We start from the raw sequence: 17,806 nt of genomic DNA, 5'->3' as shown, positions 1-17,806 counted from the left end.
ACTCATTAGGAGAATGAGACTATTTCCTGATTATGCCTGGACACTTCCACTCACCTTTGCCTTGCATACCTCCTCTGCCCTGGGAAACCCTTGACCCCATCTCAATGTGTTCACTCTTGCACATCTCCCTGGGATCTGATCCCATCTCTACACCTTATGAGCTGGGGGAACCTTAGGAAAGTTACTAAACTTCTCTGAGTCCACAAAATAGCAATATCTAACCACCATCACTGGTGCTGTTGGGAAGGCTTAATGAAACTGTCATGGTCAAAGGTACCTAGAATAGAATCTAACATCTCATAGGAAGCCTATAAATACCTATTCTTTCTTTCCTTCTTTCAGGCCCAGAGCAGACATAGACTCCAAAACCACTCCACCTCTTCTACCTAAAACCCATCCCATTATATCTTCCTTTCCCCATCAAAGTGCTCATTTTCAAAATTACAATGAGATATCACCCCATACCTGTCCGAATGGCTAAAATTAGCAACTCAGGAAAGAATAGATGTTGGTGAGGGTACAGAGTAAGGGGAACCCTCTTATACTGTTGGTGGGAATGCAAACTGGTGCAGCCACTCTAGACAACAGTATGGAGAACTTAAACGCAAAAAGTTAAAATAGAGCTACCGTATGACCCAGCAGTTGCTCTACTAGGATTTACCATTACTCATATACCCGTGTGGAATTTTAAAAATGAAACAGGTGAACACAGGGGGAACAAAAGAGATAAACCATAAAACAGACTATAGGGAACAAACTAAGGGTTACTGGAGTGAAGGTGGGCAGATGATGGGTATTAAGAAGCTCATTGTAATGAGCACCAGGTGTTATATATAAGTGATGAACCACTAAATTCTACACCTGGAATTAATATTACACTGTATGTTAACTGGAATTTAAATAAAACCCTGAAACAAAAATAGATTAAAAAATAATAAAATTTGAAAAAAATGTAACCACATGTCTTATAAATGTGTTGCTCTCATGATATAATAGCACTGTATATTATACACGACTGATGAGTCACAGAACTGTACCTCTGAAATTAATAATACATTATATTATTGTACATTATTGTAAATTCAATAATTAATTGAATTTAAATTGAAAAAAAAATTAAATGTGTTGCCCAGCATGGTAGGGGCGAGCTCACAAAAGCCACCCTCAATACAATGGCATTTCAAAGCCGAATTTGCCTAAACTTCTCCAAGGCTCAGTTTCTCTAGCCACAAAATGGGAAAAACAAAATCTGAGAGGATTCAATGAGGTAATATGATTTTTTTTTTTAAATCCCTAGGCTGGGACTTGGCACGTAGTAGATGTTCAGTAAGACCTTGCTGGGACACATACATCCTGCTTATGCTTGTGAAGAGTTTGGGCGTCTGAGTTTTGCACAGCCATCACCGTGACCACCTAAATGTGTCATCTGTTTATTAGGGTCCGGCCTCCCTCATTAGGCTCCATGCTAGAAAACTAATTAGGCCTGGGTCTCATCTGTTTGGGTTTATGTCAGCTGTCTTCTTCCCCATCCCTGGAAGCGCTGGGCTCCCCTGTCAACGGGACCGAGTTTGCTATGAAGAGAGACTTTCTTCTCATTACTCACCTCACGTAGCTTCATTACTTATGTACAAGTCAGAGATGATCTTTGGCCTTTTTTTAATTACATTTATTTTTATTGTCTTCTGTAATCTTATCATATTTTCAATTATACTCTCATTCATTTGGAAGTAGATTTCCCCCCTTTGGCAGAAAAAGAACAAGCAATTTTACAAAGTAGCTTAAAGGTTTCTCTTCCAAACAGAGTCATTCAGTTCAGCATTCTGTCCCTCTGGTTTCTCAGAGAATTTATAGAAGAAAGGTAATTTCTTAGTTAATAAAAAATACCCACTTTTCTCTCTTCCTTGTCAGTTACACATGCAGTGACTCAAAATAATTTGAAATCATATATTATTATTTTTGCCGCAGCTTTGAATGGTAGCAGAAAATAGTCTTTATAAAATAAGTGCTTAAATCAGCTACTTTATTCTTTCAGTCTTATAATTGAATTCCCTCCCTACTTCCAATCTAGAAAACCAGCCCCCTCCTGTTTTAGATGTTATTTTATTTTAAAGCTTTTTTTTTCAGTGATTTTATTCATTTGTTTGTTTTCACAATTCATCTAATCATCCAAGGCGACAATGGCGTGGTGAAATGTTCATTCTATATATTTTTTTTTTGAAGAGAATCAGCATTTTGGTCATTAATTAGACATTCTCATGCCCTCTGGACTGAGCTAGTGTTGAGGTCACTGACCTTTCCAGAGCAAACGGATGCACCCCTTGTCCATTTGAGGACAGCTTAGCTGAGGTCCGAGAGAAAGCATGAGAGGAGAAAAGTTTGGAGAGGTCCTCAAAGAAGGAAGGTATCACAGGCAGCAGTTTTGAAGCAAGACCTTAGCAAAGGCCCTTCCCCTGTGTTCCCTGCTATATCCTGAGCACACAATAACCTGCACTAGGCAGATGCTACTTCGGTCTTCATGATGGACAGTTGGAGGGAGGTTGGGCCCAAACAGATGCCCTGGTCCTAGTGAATGCAAAACTTGTTTGCTGGTCTACCCCCTCGTATTATAGAGTAGAGGATTACTCAGAGGTCAGACAGGGGAGGCTGTGTCCCGAGGCCATCAATGCAACACTAGACCTAGAACACGGATGTGCCCATGACCCAGTGCTCTGGGCCCTCAGCTGCTCTTGGCCCTAGTATGCTGAGTAATGGGTCTTGGGCCATGTCAGAGGAGGTGCTGCAGGTAAATGCAGCCCCAGGCGTTCATCTCCACCAGCTCATTTCTTCAGCTTGCATATTTTCATCCTCCAGAACCAAAGTGGGGTTGAGAGGATGGTGAAGGCATGGGGGACTGAGAAAACCCCCTCCTCACTGCCAACCAACACTCCAGGAAGGCAGGAAGCAGAGAATGCCAGCTGCTCAGAAATACACAGGGCCAAAGAATAAACAACATAAAAGCCAGAGACAGAAACAGGAGCCAAGCCAGGACAGAAAAGCCATTGCCAAAACGTCCAGTCATACAGGATGAAGTGAAATCCCTTCACACAGCCACGTTCCTGGGGCTAGTCCTATAAGCCTCAGGATATAAGATCTATGGTGACAAAGGAAGGTGGCTTCGGGGAGCTCACAGTCTAATGAAGGAGATCAAGAAGTACCTTGTACACCACAAGAAGTACATGTGTCCAGTGTAGGGGCAGAGCAATGATTTCTATCCTCTCTGTGCTTGAGAATCATCTGGGAGACTTTTTTAGAAAATGGAAATGACTGGGCTCTACCCAGACCAACTGAAATCAATTCTTGAAGATGGAAGTTAATTTTTTTAAATCTCCCCAGGCAATTCTAATATACAGTGAGGGTTGGGCATCACTGTAATAGAGGAAAGCCCAGGGTAATGTGGGGACACCTGTCTCAAACTGGGATGATCATAGCCCCTGAATAACCCAGAGAACATCATAAAAATAGATTCTAGGACCCCATAAGGACCTGCTAAATCAAAATTGCAAGAGAACGGAAACCTGGAGTCTCTCTTTTGGAAAATCTCCTAAGATGGTTCAACTGACCAGGTATCACTCTGACACTCAGTCTGCTAAATCACCCCTGTCCAGAAATATAATGTGAGCCATATGTGAAATTCTACATTCTCTGGTAGCCACATGTTTAAAGCTTGAAAGAAATAAGTGAATTTTAATAATGTATTTTCTTTAACACAATATATACAAAATATCATTTCACCATAGTATTGAAGAAAAAAATATTGCTTAGCTATTTTACATTCTTTTTTATTTTTTAATTTTCATACGAGGTCTTTGAAATCTGCTGTGTATTTGACACACAGTGCTCCAGACCCTGTCCACTTGCCAAAGGTAGTGCTATGTGTAGTTGTTTTCTGCATTCCCAACACCCAGCATCAGACCTACATGGCAGAGGCACTGCTCTGAGGCTAGGTCTGGGTGTCTGTATTCCAGACAATGGAAACAATGGGAGGGAGAACAATCTGATGAAGGCTGGAGGGGAATAGAAAGGGAGATGCAGGCAGTGCAGGAAATGAGGCTAGGGAGGGAGGCAGGGCTCTACCCTGGAAGAGGAGGCCATGTAGGACACCTAAGACCCTTGGGTCTCTTCAACTGTAGTCAGTGGTTCTGCTCATGCGTTCTGGTGGTGTGGGTTTTCTGTTTCTTGAACGTACCACCAGGCATTAAAAATAAATGTAAAGGGCTTCAAATTCACATCATCATTATCGTTGTTGTTGTTGTTGTTACTAGTGTTGTTATTATTTTTTGGGAGATCAGAGCTCTAGGGACTCCAGGATTTGGTATTAGGTTTATTGGTTTATTGAGACATGCCTCAGGGCAGGGTGACTATGTGGGCTTCTTTTTGTTGGGAAACAGAGCAGTAATTAGGGAAGACTTTACTGACACTGGAAATCTGGTAAGCATATGCCTTTTTGGTTTAATTTCAACTTCAGATTTTTGTCAGGGTCTTTCGAAGCCTCACTGGGGGTGCATTAGATACATTTTTAAGACAATAATAAAATGGATTCAAATTACCCCATCTGTTAGAATCCCTTTACAGAAATCTGCCCTGCTTTCTTGGCACTAGTAGACTAACAAAGTTTGTTATGTATTGGTTGAGGGATTTGTCACTGGCTCACATCAAGTTCAGAGACCAACTGTTCCAGTCCAGGGTCTTGGTGATGTGTTCTGTGATGTAACAAGATATGGGACGATTAAAATTGCAGTGCTGGGATGGGCAGGAGAGATTGAATTAAGCCCACAGTCTTGAGTGGACTTGGTGCTTGGTGATCAAAGGTGGATAAGACCCAGTTGTTTACAAAGGGAAGTCAGTCTAGAAGGCAGACCAAGAGCTATTGAAGCAACAACTTGACCACAGGTCGCCATGCTATGGAGGGCTCCACATTTTTCAGAAGTATCTAAGGGGTACCAGGCTAAGCTTGAATCTTCTCACTCCTAAGTCAAGTAAAGCAGACTTATTTTCATCAGTTTTCTCTTTTAGATTTCATCACGAGATTTCATTTAAAATTAGTAGAAGGGCTCTATCATACCCCACAAAGCTTGAAAAAACACTATGTAGACAACGAGTAGCATTATGGTAAAACATCATCATCAAGAATGTCCAGCAATATCTGATAGTAGAACCTCATTAAGATAAGAGGTTTTTCAATGATAACTTGAGGCAACCATGTAGGTAGCACCAGGGGTCTAGATCATTCATTGGTTCATGATTCATTCATTCAATTTACAAATATTTGTTTTTCAAGTGACCTCAATACAATGCTAGTCACTTGGAATATAGCTGTAAATAAAGTAGATATGTCCTCATGTCATTTATATTAGAGGATTCAGACAGTAAACATGACACAAATAAATAAATATTGTTACTATAGCTTGAAGTTGGGAAGTTAATGCAATGAGAGAAATAACGGGGGAGGAGTGCTACATTAGAAAGAGTGGCAGGAAAGGTTTTGCTTAGCAGGTGTCCTTCAGCTGAAGGACTTAAAGAAGCTAGCTGGGCATTAGCGTGGGAACAGCTTTCCAGGCAGAGAATACAGGTGATGCAAATCCCTGTGACAGGGTCTTAGATTACTGGAGAAATTGAAAAGACTGTATAAACAGAGAGTGTTTATGTCAGTTTGGAGCACAGAGAGGACCTGGCTCACACAAAGCCTAACAGATCAATGTATTCTCCAAATCCAAAAAGGAGCCTATCGGAAGTTTTAGGAAAGGAGTCAAGGTATCCCATTTGCATTTTTCAAAGTCTACTTCCTTTAACAGATGGCATTAGGAGAACAGCAAGGGCAAACAGAGCCTTTTCCTAGAGACTGGTAGGCAGGTTACCAAGCCAGAGACTCTGGAAATGAGGAACACAACAGGATTCCCATTCTTAGAACAAAGACCCCAGGAAAGGGGAAGCACAAGGAAAAGTCCCACTACCTGGACTGGCACACAGGGTGAGCTCTCCATGACAAGCCAAGGCTTTTGATGCCCATGGTCAAATATGGCTGAAGCCATGTCAGGCTTGTACCTCAAGGCACAATTGGTCCCATAGCCTGGAGTGGGGTTGAGCTGACAGGTCAGGTTTTCTGAGGCACCGGGGAGATGGAGTCTGAAGGGCAAGGAGCAGACCAGCTCAGCATTTGGAATGGAGTACTGTAACATGCTTTCCTCCACCTTGAGAATGACTCCATGCTGGCAGCCAACGCAGACTCCCATCAAATCCACTTTCCCCACAAATTGCATCCACATTTTTGCAATTTGGTGTGTATTGATTTTCTCTGAGGGACCTCTTGTTGAGTTATTTAACTGCCACCTTTGCAAAGGGCAGTAAGTAATTTTCAGTACAGACCCACTTCTTCTGAGAAACTCCAATCCAGCCCAGTCCTATAATTTCATTTCAGAGCACTTCTGGATGATTGTATTATCCAAATCAGGGCATTATTGCAGAACGAATGGTTCAACCATGAGGACAAAGAGAGCATTAGGTCCTCTTCTCCATCTCAAAATAATATATCAACAGGAGTGAAGTAACAAAGGAGAGTTACCCAGGAGAAAAGGAAATAAAGACTAAGGCATTTTTTTTTTTGTTTCTACTTTGAAGCAAAGATGGACTGGCCAGCGTCCTTGATATTTACAACAGAATTGGCTTCTCTGATTATATGTTGGTATTCCTCACATCCTTTGGTGTTTCTCAAAGGGTCATGTGAAGCATTAGAATCAATGCTTTTGATCTAGCACTATCGTTGAAGACAGTGCCTATTTCTTCTGTCCTTGTTCCATCCCATATATAAAATCCCACTCACCAGAGGATCTACTCAGATTCTATTATTTCCCCTTCTGAACTGGTAGTTTTTGTTGTTGTTGTTGTAGTCCATGCATTCTTTTTCACTTTGGCTGCCAGGAAGCTGAAAGATAGGTAGGTAGATAGGTAGGTAGGTAGGTAGGTAGGTAGATATGTAAGTAGGTAAATGTAGAGAGATATATATTTTGAAGCTCAATCATAGCAATTGTGTGACCCTTGTGGTTTTATCTATTAGTATACATATTTTTTTTACATATTCTGAATTTTCTATTTGTTTTCAATACCTGGTGTCAATCATTTACCATCATTCTCTTTTATCATTATTTTACTGCAAATATTTAAGTCAAACAAAAAAAACTCTTCTTTGGAAAGCAATAGCTAATAACTAAAACCTATGCTTTCCTTAAGAAAATATTATGCCAGGTGTAATTTAAGAATTGGTTATTATAAGAATCCACAGATCCTAAGTGGAAAGCACAGTGAATGTTGAGGTTTCAGTGCAGGGAGGAAATCTGACTTCTGAAATATGATCTGGGCAAGGGGACTACAGATCAGATAGAGGATGGAGGCACCACAATGGTGAGACATAAACATGTCAAGAGGGGAGGCAGTAGGGCAATATGTGTCATTCTATTATGGGCCCTGGGAGTATTCCCTATTGCCTGAGATTAAAACATTTTGATATCATAAAAGAAAATTTGATCTCTGGAGCCAGTCAGGCTGGCTGGCAACTAAAGCCTCAGTTCTGTCCCGTATAAACTGTGTATAAATTTTTGGCAAGTTACTGGACATCTTAGGGTCTCAGTTTCCTTATCTGTCAAATGGGGATAATGGCAGATATTACCTGAAGGTGTCGTTATGAGGATTAAATGAATTAACACAGAGACAGTGATAACAGCAATGAGTAGTGCACAGTAAACATTCAATAATGTGTACTGCTATTGCTGTTGTTGTTATTTTCTTACTAGGTAGCATATACATTATCTCAGTTTTCCTTCTCAGCTTCACGAAGATGACATTTTTATTCCTCTGTGAAAATGATGCCCAGGGAAGTTACATGAGTTGCCCGAGTGCCAAAGTCAGGAAGAACAGAACTGTTGGACTCCAAAAGCCATCCTGCTTCCCCTCTGACCTACCGAACACAGCCAACATGATGACATAAATAGAAAACCCCTTCCTGAAGCAGACCACGAGCTAGATAGAAGAAAATTGTAGTAATTCATTCACTCAAAAATTATCTGTGAGTGCTCTACTTTGGGCCAGGCATATGGTGAACAAAGATAGGCCTTCTTGAGGCCTCTGCCCTTGGTGACTTCTAGACTAATGAGAAAGATAAATATACCAAAATAGACAACAGTGTGGAAAATGCCAGACCAAGGTATATAAAATGACCTAAAAGAAAAAAGACATATAATCCAACCTACTGGAGTTGGAATCTGAAAGGATGACACTTAGTGTCCAGAATACTTTTCCACTCTCCTACCAGCCTTTTATTAGAGAAGTTGTGTTTTGTAGTAAGACTGCAGAAGAATGATTCTGCCCCTTTAAGAATCTCCATTCCTATGCCCTTATCATTGCCCCCTGACCAGTCCTTACCCCATCCCAAGTCCAGAAAACACACCTAACTGTTTACGGAACACGTTACATGGACCCTCACCAAGACCCAGTTAAACCTAGATGGCTTATAAGAGCCCAACTCTTCAATTATTAGGAATTGTTAGGTCTGACAATATTCCAAATATTCCAATATTCCAAATATATATATAAATATATATTTGCCATAATATATAATCATATTATATTATATTATATTATATTATATTATATTATATATATAATATATATTATATATATAAAATATATTTGCTATATATTATATATATCTGTATATTTGCTGCTACATTTAAGTAAATTACATTAAGAACAAAGGTAACTAACTTTTGAATGAATCATTTCCTTGTTATTTTCCTCCATTTTACTAATGTCGATGCACTTGAGGTTATTCACCTCTATTGTATGCATCGGTTGGGAATACTGTATAATAGTGCCACGATATCCCTTCCCAACTCCACATTTAGTGATATCATGTTACTAGAATGGAATCAGCCATGATGGGAGTATTTACACCACAGAAATAAGCAAATGCTACAAATCAGGGCTTCATTTTTTCTCATAGAGCCCGTTGTTAAGCATTTACCCATGCATCACTGGCCATCATCCTACTTTTTCCATCCATCACTGACCATCATTCTACTTGTTGGCCACCCTGACCCTCCACTCCACTTAACACCCATTGCATTTCCCCTTCAATTTGTTCACACCAGGCCCCTTCAGCTCCCATGTTGGTCTGTACTTTTGTATTTCCACCTTCTTGTTTCCCTGCTCATAGCCTCCTTTTCTCCTTCTCGCATAGAACTTCTTTTGGCATAGAACAGATTCTTCCTGGTTCTGATACTTGGTTTGCCAGTTGATGAACTTCCTTTGACTAAAAAAGTCTCCCATCATCTGACTTACTAGGTTTTGGGGGTTTGATTTGACTGTATTGGCTGACTGCTTTAATGGTGTTGGGCATGCAGTGATACAATTCAAGAAGAGGTTCTCTGGTTGCCAAGACACAATGGGATTCAAGGATTGAACCTGGCCCCAGGTCCCTTCCTATGCTCTTTCCTGTCACCAAGGCACTCTCTGTGGCACTTGTTAGTGCTTTTTAATGCCTTCCTTGAATTATTTAATTGGATTACAGCACACTAAACATTTGAAAAGAATTCAAGCACAAGCTGCCAGGCTCTCTCTTAATGAACATTCTGTATGTCATTGTTTGCCAAGAAAGTCATTCATTGGATAGAAATAGAGAGGTTGAATGAAGAAATAAAAATATATATCTTTCTCATGCTCTTCACAATACAACTACTGTTTCTACAAGTAATATTTCTGCCTCCCCCTCTAGTCATGTGTGGACTGCTTCAGACGAAATTAACTCCACAAATATCCTATTAAATTTCTTTCCATTACATTCTGTCGTGTATTAAAGACTGCAGGATTCTACTGGGTTCCATCATAAGCTAAATTTCCACAAATCCTTTCCCCTAAACGTGCAGATGGCATACGTTCTGTCCATAAAATCCATATTGGTTCACATGCCCAACATGATGACACACAGCATGGAGACTAGAGGGAAATGATCTTCTATATGTCACAATTTACATATCACAACATAGGGAGGGTAGGAAAAAAGGGACACAGTTTACCAGTCTCTTCATTTAGTAGTGGAAGAAAGCTGAGACCCAGCAAGACTGGCATGCTGAATGTTGCACAGTGATTTTCTTTGAAAGCAAATTTTAGCAGTAATACTGTTAGCTTTGTGGGACTCAATTTAGCATTGCTTTCCTATAGATTTGCACCAAAATGGGATATATCCCATTATTGTATATATCTCAGAAGGGTATAATATCTTAGATTTATTCTGGATTCTCTACTAGTCTATGAATGATTTAATGATAAGGGGCTGTGTTAAGTACTTACTGCTTTTCTAGCATTTGACATAGGGCATGACATAAAATAGAAGCTCTATACACTCATTTGTCCAAAAGGCACTTAATGAGGGTATATAGAATGAGTAGATAGGAGTGTCTTTCTGTTTCTCAGATAGACACATGGAAAAATGGAGCTAGAGATGACCAAACATTGATCTATGGAAATATTTTTACCTCTCAGTGAACAAACAACAAGAAAGAGTGAGGCTTAGAACCACAAATGTGGCTTATGATTCTTTATTGGGTAGTTGGTTCTTACAGGAGAGCAGGATAAACCCCCAGAGTCAATCTATCTGGGTTTACTATTAAGCACATGTGTATATAAGATCAGTATATCTTCCTGATAAATTGAACATTTTCTATTATTATTATGAGATATAATAATATCTCATATTATCTCTATCTCTGTTAATACTGTTTATCTTGAAGTCTACTATATCATATGTTAATGTAGTCACACTGAGTTTTTTATGTTTAGTGATTGCATTGTTTATCTTTTTTCATTCTTTCCCTTTATATTTGTCTGTGTTATGATATGTAAGGTACATGTTTTTGGTAAATGACATACATTTAGATCTTGCATCATTATCCAGTTAGACAATCTTTGGGTTTTTTTTTTTTAATGGTGGTTAGTCTAGTTACATTTAATATAATTATGGTAGAGTTGGATTTGAATCCATCATTTTGGTGTTTGTTTTCAATTGTTCTATGTGTTCCTCTGTTTCTCCTAGACTTAATTCCTTTGGGTTGGCCCAGTACTCTTCTAGTATTTCATTTTATCTCTTCTATTGGCTTTGGGTATAATTAATTTTTGAATTAACTTTTATAGTTTCTGTAGAAATTACCTATGCACTGTGTTTTATCACATTCTATTTTCAAATAATAGTATCTTATGTAAATGATATTACTTTGTGAATAATATCTTACAACTGTGTATGGTAGACCCCTGAACAACATAGATGTGAACTGCAGTCATCTACTTATATGCAGACTTTTTTGATAAGTACAGTATAATACTGTAAATACATTTTCTCTATCTTGCAATTTTCTTAATAACATTCTTTTCTTTAGCTTAATTTTAAAAACATAGACTATAACACATATAATGTATAAAATATGTATTAATTGACTGTTTATATTATTTGTAAGGCTTCTGGTCAATGGTAGGCTTTTAGTAGTTAAGTTTTTGAGGACTCAAAAGTTGTATGCAGATTTTCAGCAATGTTGGTCATTGTGCCTCTAACTCCTATACTATTTAAGGGTCCCCTGTGATTCTATTCCTTCCTCCCCCCATTCTACTTTGTGTTCTAGCATTATACATTTTACTTCTACATATGTTACATACCCTACAATATGCTATCATTATTTTTTATTTAAGACGTCAGCAATCCTCTAAAGAAGTAGGTGTGTGCATAATTTTACATGTTATCTATCTAGTAGCAGTTCCCTTTAGCCCTGTAGTACTTCCTTTAACATTTCTCATAGTGCGATTCTGGTGGAAAAGAAAAAAAATCTCTGCTTATATTTATCTTAAAATTTATTTATTTTGCTTTTTTTGAAAAATGTTTTTACTGAATGTAGAATTTTAGGATGACAAGTGTTTTTTTGTCATGAAGTGGTTTAAAATGTTCCATTGTGATCTCCCATGTTTCCCTGAGAGATCTGCTGTTAATTCTATATTTCCCTTGTATGTAACCTGTTTTATTCTTTTTTTCCCCTATCCACTGTTTTTAAGATTTTCTCTTTATCTGGTTTCCAAGAATTTAGGTAAGATGTGACTAGGTATAGTTTTCTTTGTATTTACTCTACTTGAGATTCACTGAGCTTCTTGCACCAATGGTCTGCCTTTTGAAAAAAAATCAAACTTGGAAAATGTTTCAGCTAGTGACTTTTTCTATCCTATTCTCTCTCACAGAAATGAGAAGTCAAGTTTTGTGAAGGCAGGAAGTTTATCTTTCCTATTTACCACTATTTCTAATATAGTAGGTGATCAGCAAACATTTTCTGATCAATAAATTAATCACTTCAGGAACAGAGTTTCTACCTATTTGGACTTCCCTCACATTTATGGTGCTTTGGAAGTTTCCCCAGGTTCTCCTGGTACAAGCTTGATGCTTAGTTTGGTGCAAAGTTAAATGAAAATAATTTTGAAGAACCACAGACTTTATTGGTTAGATTCTAGAGAGCTCAAAATATGATTTTCTGCTGGAATCCAATCATACAGCATCCTTTAGCCCTCTCAAATATTCCAGTCTTTGATTTTGTACATTTTCCAAAATATTACAAAGCAAACAAATTTCCTAGGTGGCCTTTCTGAGTTTTTTTTTTTTCACATGGAACGATACCATTTATTTTTTTATAAACTTATTTTTTATTGGTGTTCAATTTGCCAACATATAGAATAACACCCAGTGCTCATCCCATCAAGTGCCCCCCTCAGTGCCCATCACCCAGTCACCCCCACGCCCCGCCCACCTCCCTTTCCACCACCCCTAGTTCGTTTCCCAGAGTTAGGAGTCTCTCATGTTCTGTCTCCCTCTCTGATGTTTCCCACTCATTTTTTCTCCTTTCCCCTTTATTCCCTTTCACTGTTTTTTATATTCTCCAAATGAATGAGACCATATAATGTTTGTCCTTCTCCGATTGACTTATTTCACTCAGCATAATACCCTCCAGTTCTAAGCTAATGGTGGGTATTTGTCGTTTCTAGTGGCTGAGTAATATTCCATTGTATACGTAGACCACATCTTCTTTATCCATTCATCTTTCAATGGACACCGAGGCTCCTTCCACAGTTTAGCTATTGTGGACATTGCTGCTATAAACGTCGGGGTGCAGGTGTCCTGGCATTTCATTGCATCCGTATCTTTGGGGTAAATCCCCAACAATGCAATTGCTGGGTCGTAGGGCAGGTATATTTTTAACTCTTTGAGGAACCTCCACATGGTTTTCCAGAGTGGCTGCACCAGTTCACATTCCCACCAACAGTGTAAGAGGGTTCCCTTTTCTCCGCATCCTCTCCAACATTTGTGGTTTCCTGCCTTGTTAATGTTCCCCATTCTCACTGGTGTGAGGTGGTATCTCATTGTGGTTTTGGTTTGTATTTCCCTGATGGCAAGTGATGCAGAGCATTTTCTCATGTGCTTGTTGGCCATGTCTATGTCTTCCTCTGTGAGATTTCTGTTCATGTCTTTTGCCCCCTTTCTGAGTTTTTTAGATATAAACAGTCCCTACCTACATTAGGTAAGGCTAGAGTGATTATCTCTTTTCAAAAAATGTTATTTGAACATTTTAAATCAATATATTTCCACAATCATGGTTTAAAAATATCAGATATACAAAATAGCTTTTAATGGAATATAGAAGTCTCTTCCCTTTCTATCCTTTCTCCTACCAAGATTTATTCCTACAATGCAACACATTTTTACTTTAAGCTTTTTTATTTCTGGTATATATTTTCATGTGCCAAAATATCCTTATACTATTTTTTTCTCAGTTTGACATTTTTGAAATAATCCATTTACATCTTGTTTTGGTATTGAAGATGTAGTTTTTTTCCATTACCATCCTTCCTTTTTCTCTCCTACCCTCTCAATAAGTTTCTTTCTCAATTTTGAGTTATATAAATAGTTTTACATTATTATGACTATGTTGCAACTATTGTTTACCTTACAACCAATTTGTGTATCATGGTTATATTTCCTTTCTCTTATAAGTTTTTGTTTTTCCTACAGTTACCATCACCTCTGTTTTTCTCATTTGCTACTATTTCTTTATTTATGTAACTATCTTTTTTTCAAATGCCTTGACTGATCTCTCAAGTACTTACCAATAATTTTTTCCAAGTAATTACATACTGTTCCAAACTTACCTTCAGTTGCTTTGAGATCATGCCTGTAAACCTCCAGTCTCCTGCTCCAATATGGACCAATTAATTATGATACATGATGCATGGATGTTGTTCTGGAATTCTCAATTACTGCTCTTCTGTGCTGAATTTTCCATTTTCTTGATGCTATATATTCCTATGTTTTTGGTTTACTGTCCTCATTTTGGAGAAGCTCATACTCCTGTGTCTTTATAAGACTGTGTTTACAGAAAGTCAAATTTCTGAGTCATTGGATAGTTGGAAATGTCTTTATTCTACCTTTATATTTCACTGTTGACTTGACTCTGTATAGACTTGGGTTGAAGATCATTTTCCCTATACTGCTTTGCCAAATAGACCTTTATGTCCTATAAGGGTGACAGAGTAGAAGTCACCTGACTACACAGGGTAGGGAAGAGCAGGCTCTGGTCTCTAAATGTTCTGTATACCAAAAAAAAAAAATGGTCTTAGCCAAACCATTTTTCAGCTTGGGGCCTCATCCTGTCTTTCTTGGGACTCAAGGCCTCCAAACACCAGCCTTTCTTGGAAGGTATGGGGCAAATAGCCTGTCCTCATCTTGATACCTCTGCTGTAGGCATTCAGTGTTTACTTTTGTCCTGTTAGTTCATTTCTTTCTTTTTTAAAAAAAAAGATTTTATTTATTTATTCATGAAAGACACAGAGAGAGGCAGAGACATAGGTAGAGGGAGAAGCAGGCTCCATGTAGGAGCCCGATGTAGGACTCGATCCTGGAAATCCAGGATCACATCCTGATTCGAAGGTAAATGCTCAACCACTGAGTGACCCAGGCATCCCCTATTAGTTCATTTCTAACCCGTCTTCCCCAGATTTGATGATATGCCCTGTATCAGCTACTTCTTCCTCTCTTATTCTTTTTGTGTGTATTTGTTTCTTTATATATATTGTGGTTGTCATTTTGAGCTTGTATCTGGGAAACAATGGAGATAAATGCACCCATATTTGGTTCATTAGGTTTACCTGAAAACCTCAACCAGAGTGATTTTCTAAAATGAAGATTTGACCCTCATGTCATTCCCATACTCCAAATCCTTCAAAGTCTGCTCATAACTTTCAGCATGAGATGAATATGGTTTAGCTTAGCAGACAAAAACCAAACCAAAACAAAACAAAAAACCTTCATGATTAGATGCCTGCCTGCCTGCCTGCCTCTCCAGATCTATAACCAATTGCCTGCATAGATGAGGCCAGTGGGATTGTCTGTCACCTTCTTCTGTGGAACTGGTTCTCTGTCAATACTCCCAACAGCATGGTTGCAGGCAGATCTGTGTTTTTCCTAAAATGGACTTTATTCCCCTGGTCTGACCTTGTTCCCCTGCTGACTGGTTCAAGCTGGGTCAATTAATCCACTCCCTAGACATTTTGAGAACCTTCAAAACTCAGGGGGCTGTGGTAGCCATGCTGTGTACTTTTTGGATCTGGAAAGCAAAGAAAGCTTGTCCGGAGAGATGAAGGGAAAGACATTCCTAATGAGAGTCTTAATTCTCTGGATCTAGTTCCTTTCTGAGTCCTACCTCTACTCTTGGTTCTTGGGTCTCTGAGTGTCACTATAATCATTTCTTGTTTAGAACAATGTATAGCTTATAGGTAATACTCAATATGTGTCAACTACCAGTATTCATTCCCATCTCACCAATGATTGTGATTTCTTCTAGCTTCCGGAAAGCAGCATTACATTTCACAGCCATATATCTTCCTCATATCTTTTCTGCCTGAATGTCCTTCGCCCCTTTCTTTTCTACTAGGTAATTCTTAATGCATATAGTTCAAGGGCCTGTTTAGGGAGTTTTTCTTGAATATCCAATCTGTGTAGGCATCTTTTTCTGAGTATCACTCTCTACCCTAGCATTCAATACCAAAATTTGCCATAATTATTATTTTGCTCTTCCCTTTTGATTGTGGGCCAGTAATAAGAGGAGCTATAGTTACTTCGAACTTATTTCCTCAATATATGTGAACAATAAAAAGTAAAAACTATGTTCATCAAGGGAATATGCAGCCTGCTTTCAACTGATGCAGTATAACAATATCTAATACACTTTCCAAATAATATCCTTATTCTGATTATTCTTTCCTATGTGAGAGTAACTCTAAAAATTGATTTTGTGAGTGCCTGGGTAGCTCAGTCCATTAAGCATCCAACACCCAATTACAGCTTAGGTCGTGATCTCAGGGTTGTGGGAGATGGGGCTTCACAAATGGCATGGAACCTGCTTAAGATTCTCTCTCTCTCTCTCCCTCTGCCCCACCCCCTCTAAAAAAGAATTTAAAAACTGATTTTCATTTCATTTTAGCTAATTTTTTCTAATATTGTAATAAAACTTAAGAACAACAGATTTTAAAAATACCTTCAGATCTTTCTAGAATAACTAGCATTGATATAAACTTACAGAATAAACATCTTAACCTTCAGGTCAAGGAAATTAATTTATTCTCTACCAGTTCAGAAACTGTATCAGAATAGAAACAAATAGATTATTAGTGACATGTTTAGAACAAGAGAAAGAAAATATCCATTGTCTTCACCCATTGAAAGCACTGTGGGGCTTAGAGTCATAAAGGAATGAGGAAAAAAAGGAAAATTAACACTCACTGGGGCCATACTATGCTCCGCTTACCATGCTGTTTCCATATATGCTTGCTTTTTGAACTCTCAGAAATCATCCTGACGGGTGAATTAACGTAGGTGTTTCCTGCAAAGAAACCAAGATTCAAAGAGATAAAATAACTTCTCAAAAACACACAGCTGATTAGAAGCAAAGTCAAAATTTAACCAAAAGCCCTGTCATGTCTTTAAAAATTGACCTTTCCAACTTTACATCTTTAAAAAGAAAACTCATCTGCAATAAGTAGTTATAATTGGATGATGGGAATATGAATCATTCATAATCTTCTCATAATTTTCTCTATTTTCTCAGTTTTCCACAGTGAGCATGTATTACTTTTACAAGAAAAAGTTACATTTTTAAGTTAAAAAAAAATCCCTCAGATCAATAGAAGTGCTGGGAAATTATGTTCCTTTGAACAGCTAAGTGTTAATTATAAGGATCCTTCTTTTTGATTTAATGTGCAGTAGGAGATAGGACTCAAGCAATTTCCCCCAAATCCTTGCTATTAGTTATCAAACAAGCCTCTAGCTAACCTTTTTCTCAGCACAGGTGTCTGTTCTTTGCTTCTAATTTCATGCCCTCAAAGCCCTCTGTGCTCTTTGATGTGGAGTAACCGGGGAATCATGGGCCAACCTGCCATGTCTGGGAGAGTCTTCCAACCCTTTGAGCTATAGTTTCCTCATCCACAAATAGAGGTTAGGATACTCAACTCCAAGCCTTTGGGAGGATCTTACAAGATAATTACATGTCCTGGGACATGGCAGGGACTCCACATGGCAACAGCAGAGCTGTAGTCGCAGACAGACCAGTAAGGTGCTTTGAAGCATGTCTGGGGCCTCATTCCCTGCATGCCAATTCTAACTCTGTCGCTTGTCATATGATTTTGAGTAAATGACTTAATT

General features: G+C 38.5%; 1 protein-coding gene and 1 pseudogene across 1 annotated transcript in view; one reads left to right on the top strand and one right to left on the bottom strand.

Moving 5' to 3' along the window:
• LOC129496871 (pumilio homolog 3-like) overlaps nt 1–6,302 on the bottom strand; it is a 144,186-nt pseudogene extending 137,884 nt beyond the window's left edge.
• Nucleotides 1–17,806, top strand: part of DAB1 (DAB adaptor protein 1) — a 1,111,289-nt gene that overhangs the window by 601,918 nt on the left and 491,565 nt on the right. The gene's annotated exons all lie outside the window — the stretch shown is intronic.

Source organism: Nyctereutes procyonoides, unplaced genomic scaffold (assembly GCF_905146905.1).
Source record: "Nyctereutes procyonoides isolate TBG_1078 unplaced genomic scaffold, NYPRO_anot_genome, whole genome shotgun sequence".
NCBI classification, from domain to species: Eukaryota; Metazoa; Chordata; class Mammalia; order Carnivora; family Canidae; genus Nyctereutes; species Nyctereutes procyonoides.
The sequence above is the reverse complement of the archived record's forward strand: the minus strand, read 5'-3'. Positions and strand labels throughout refer to the sequence as shown.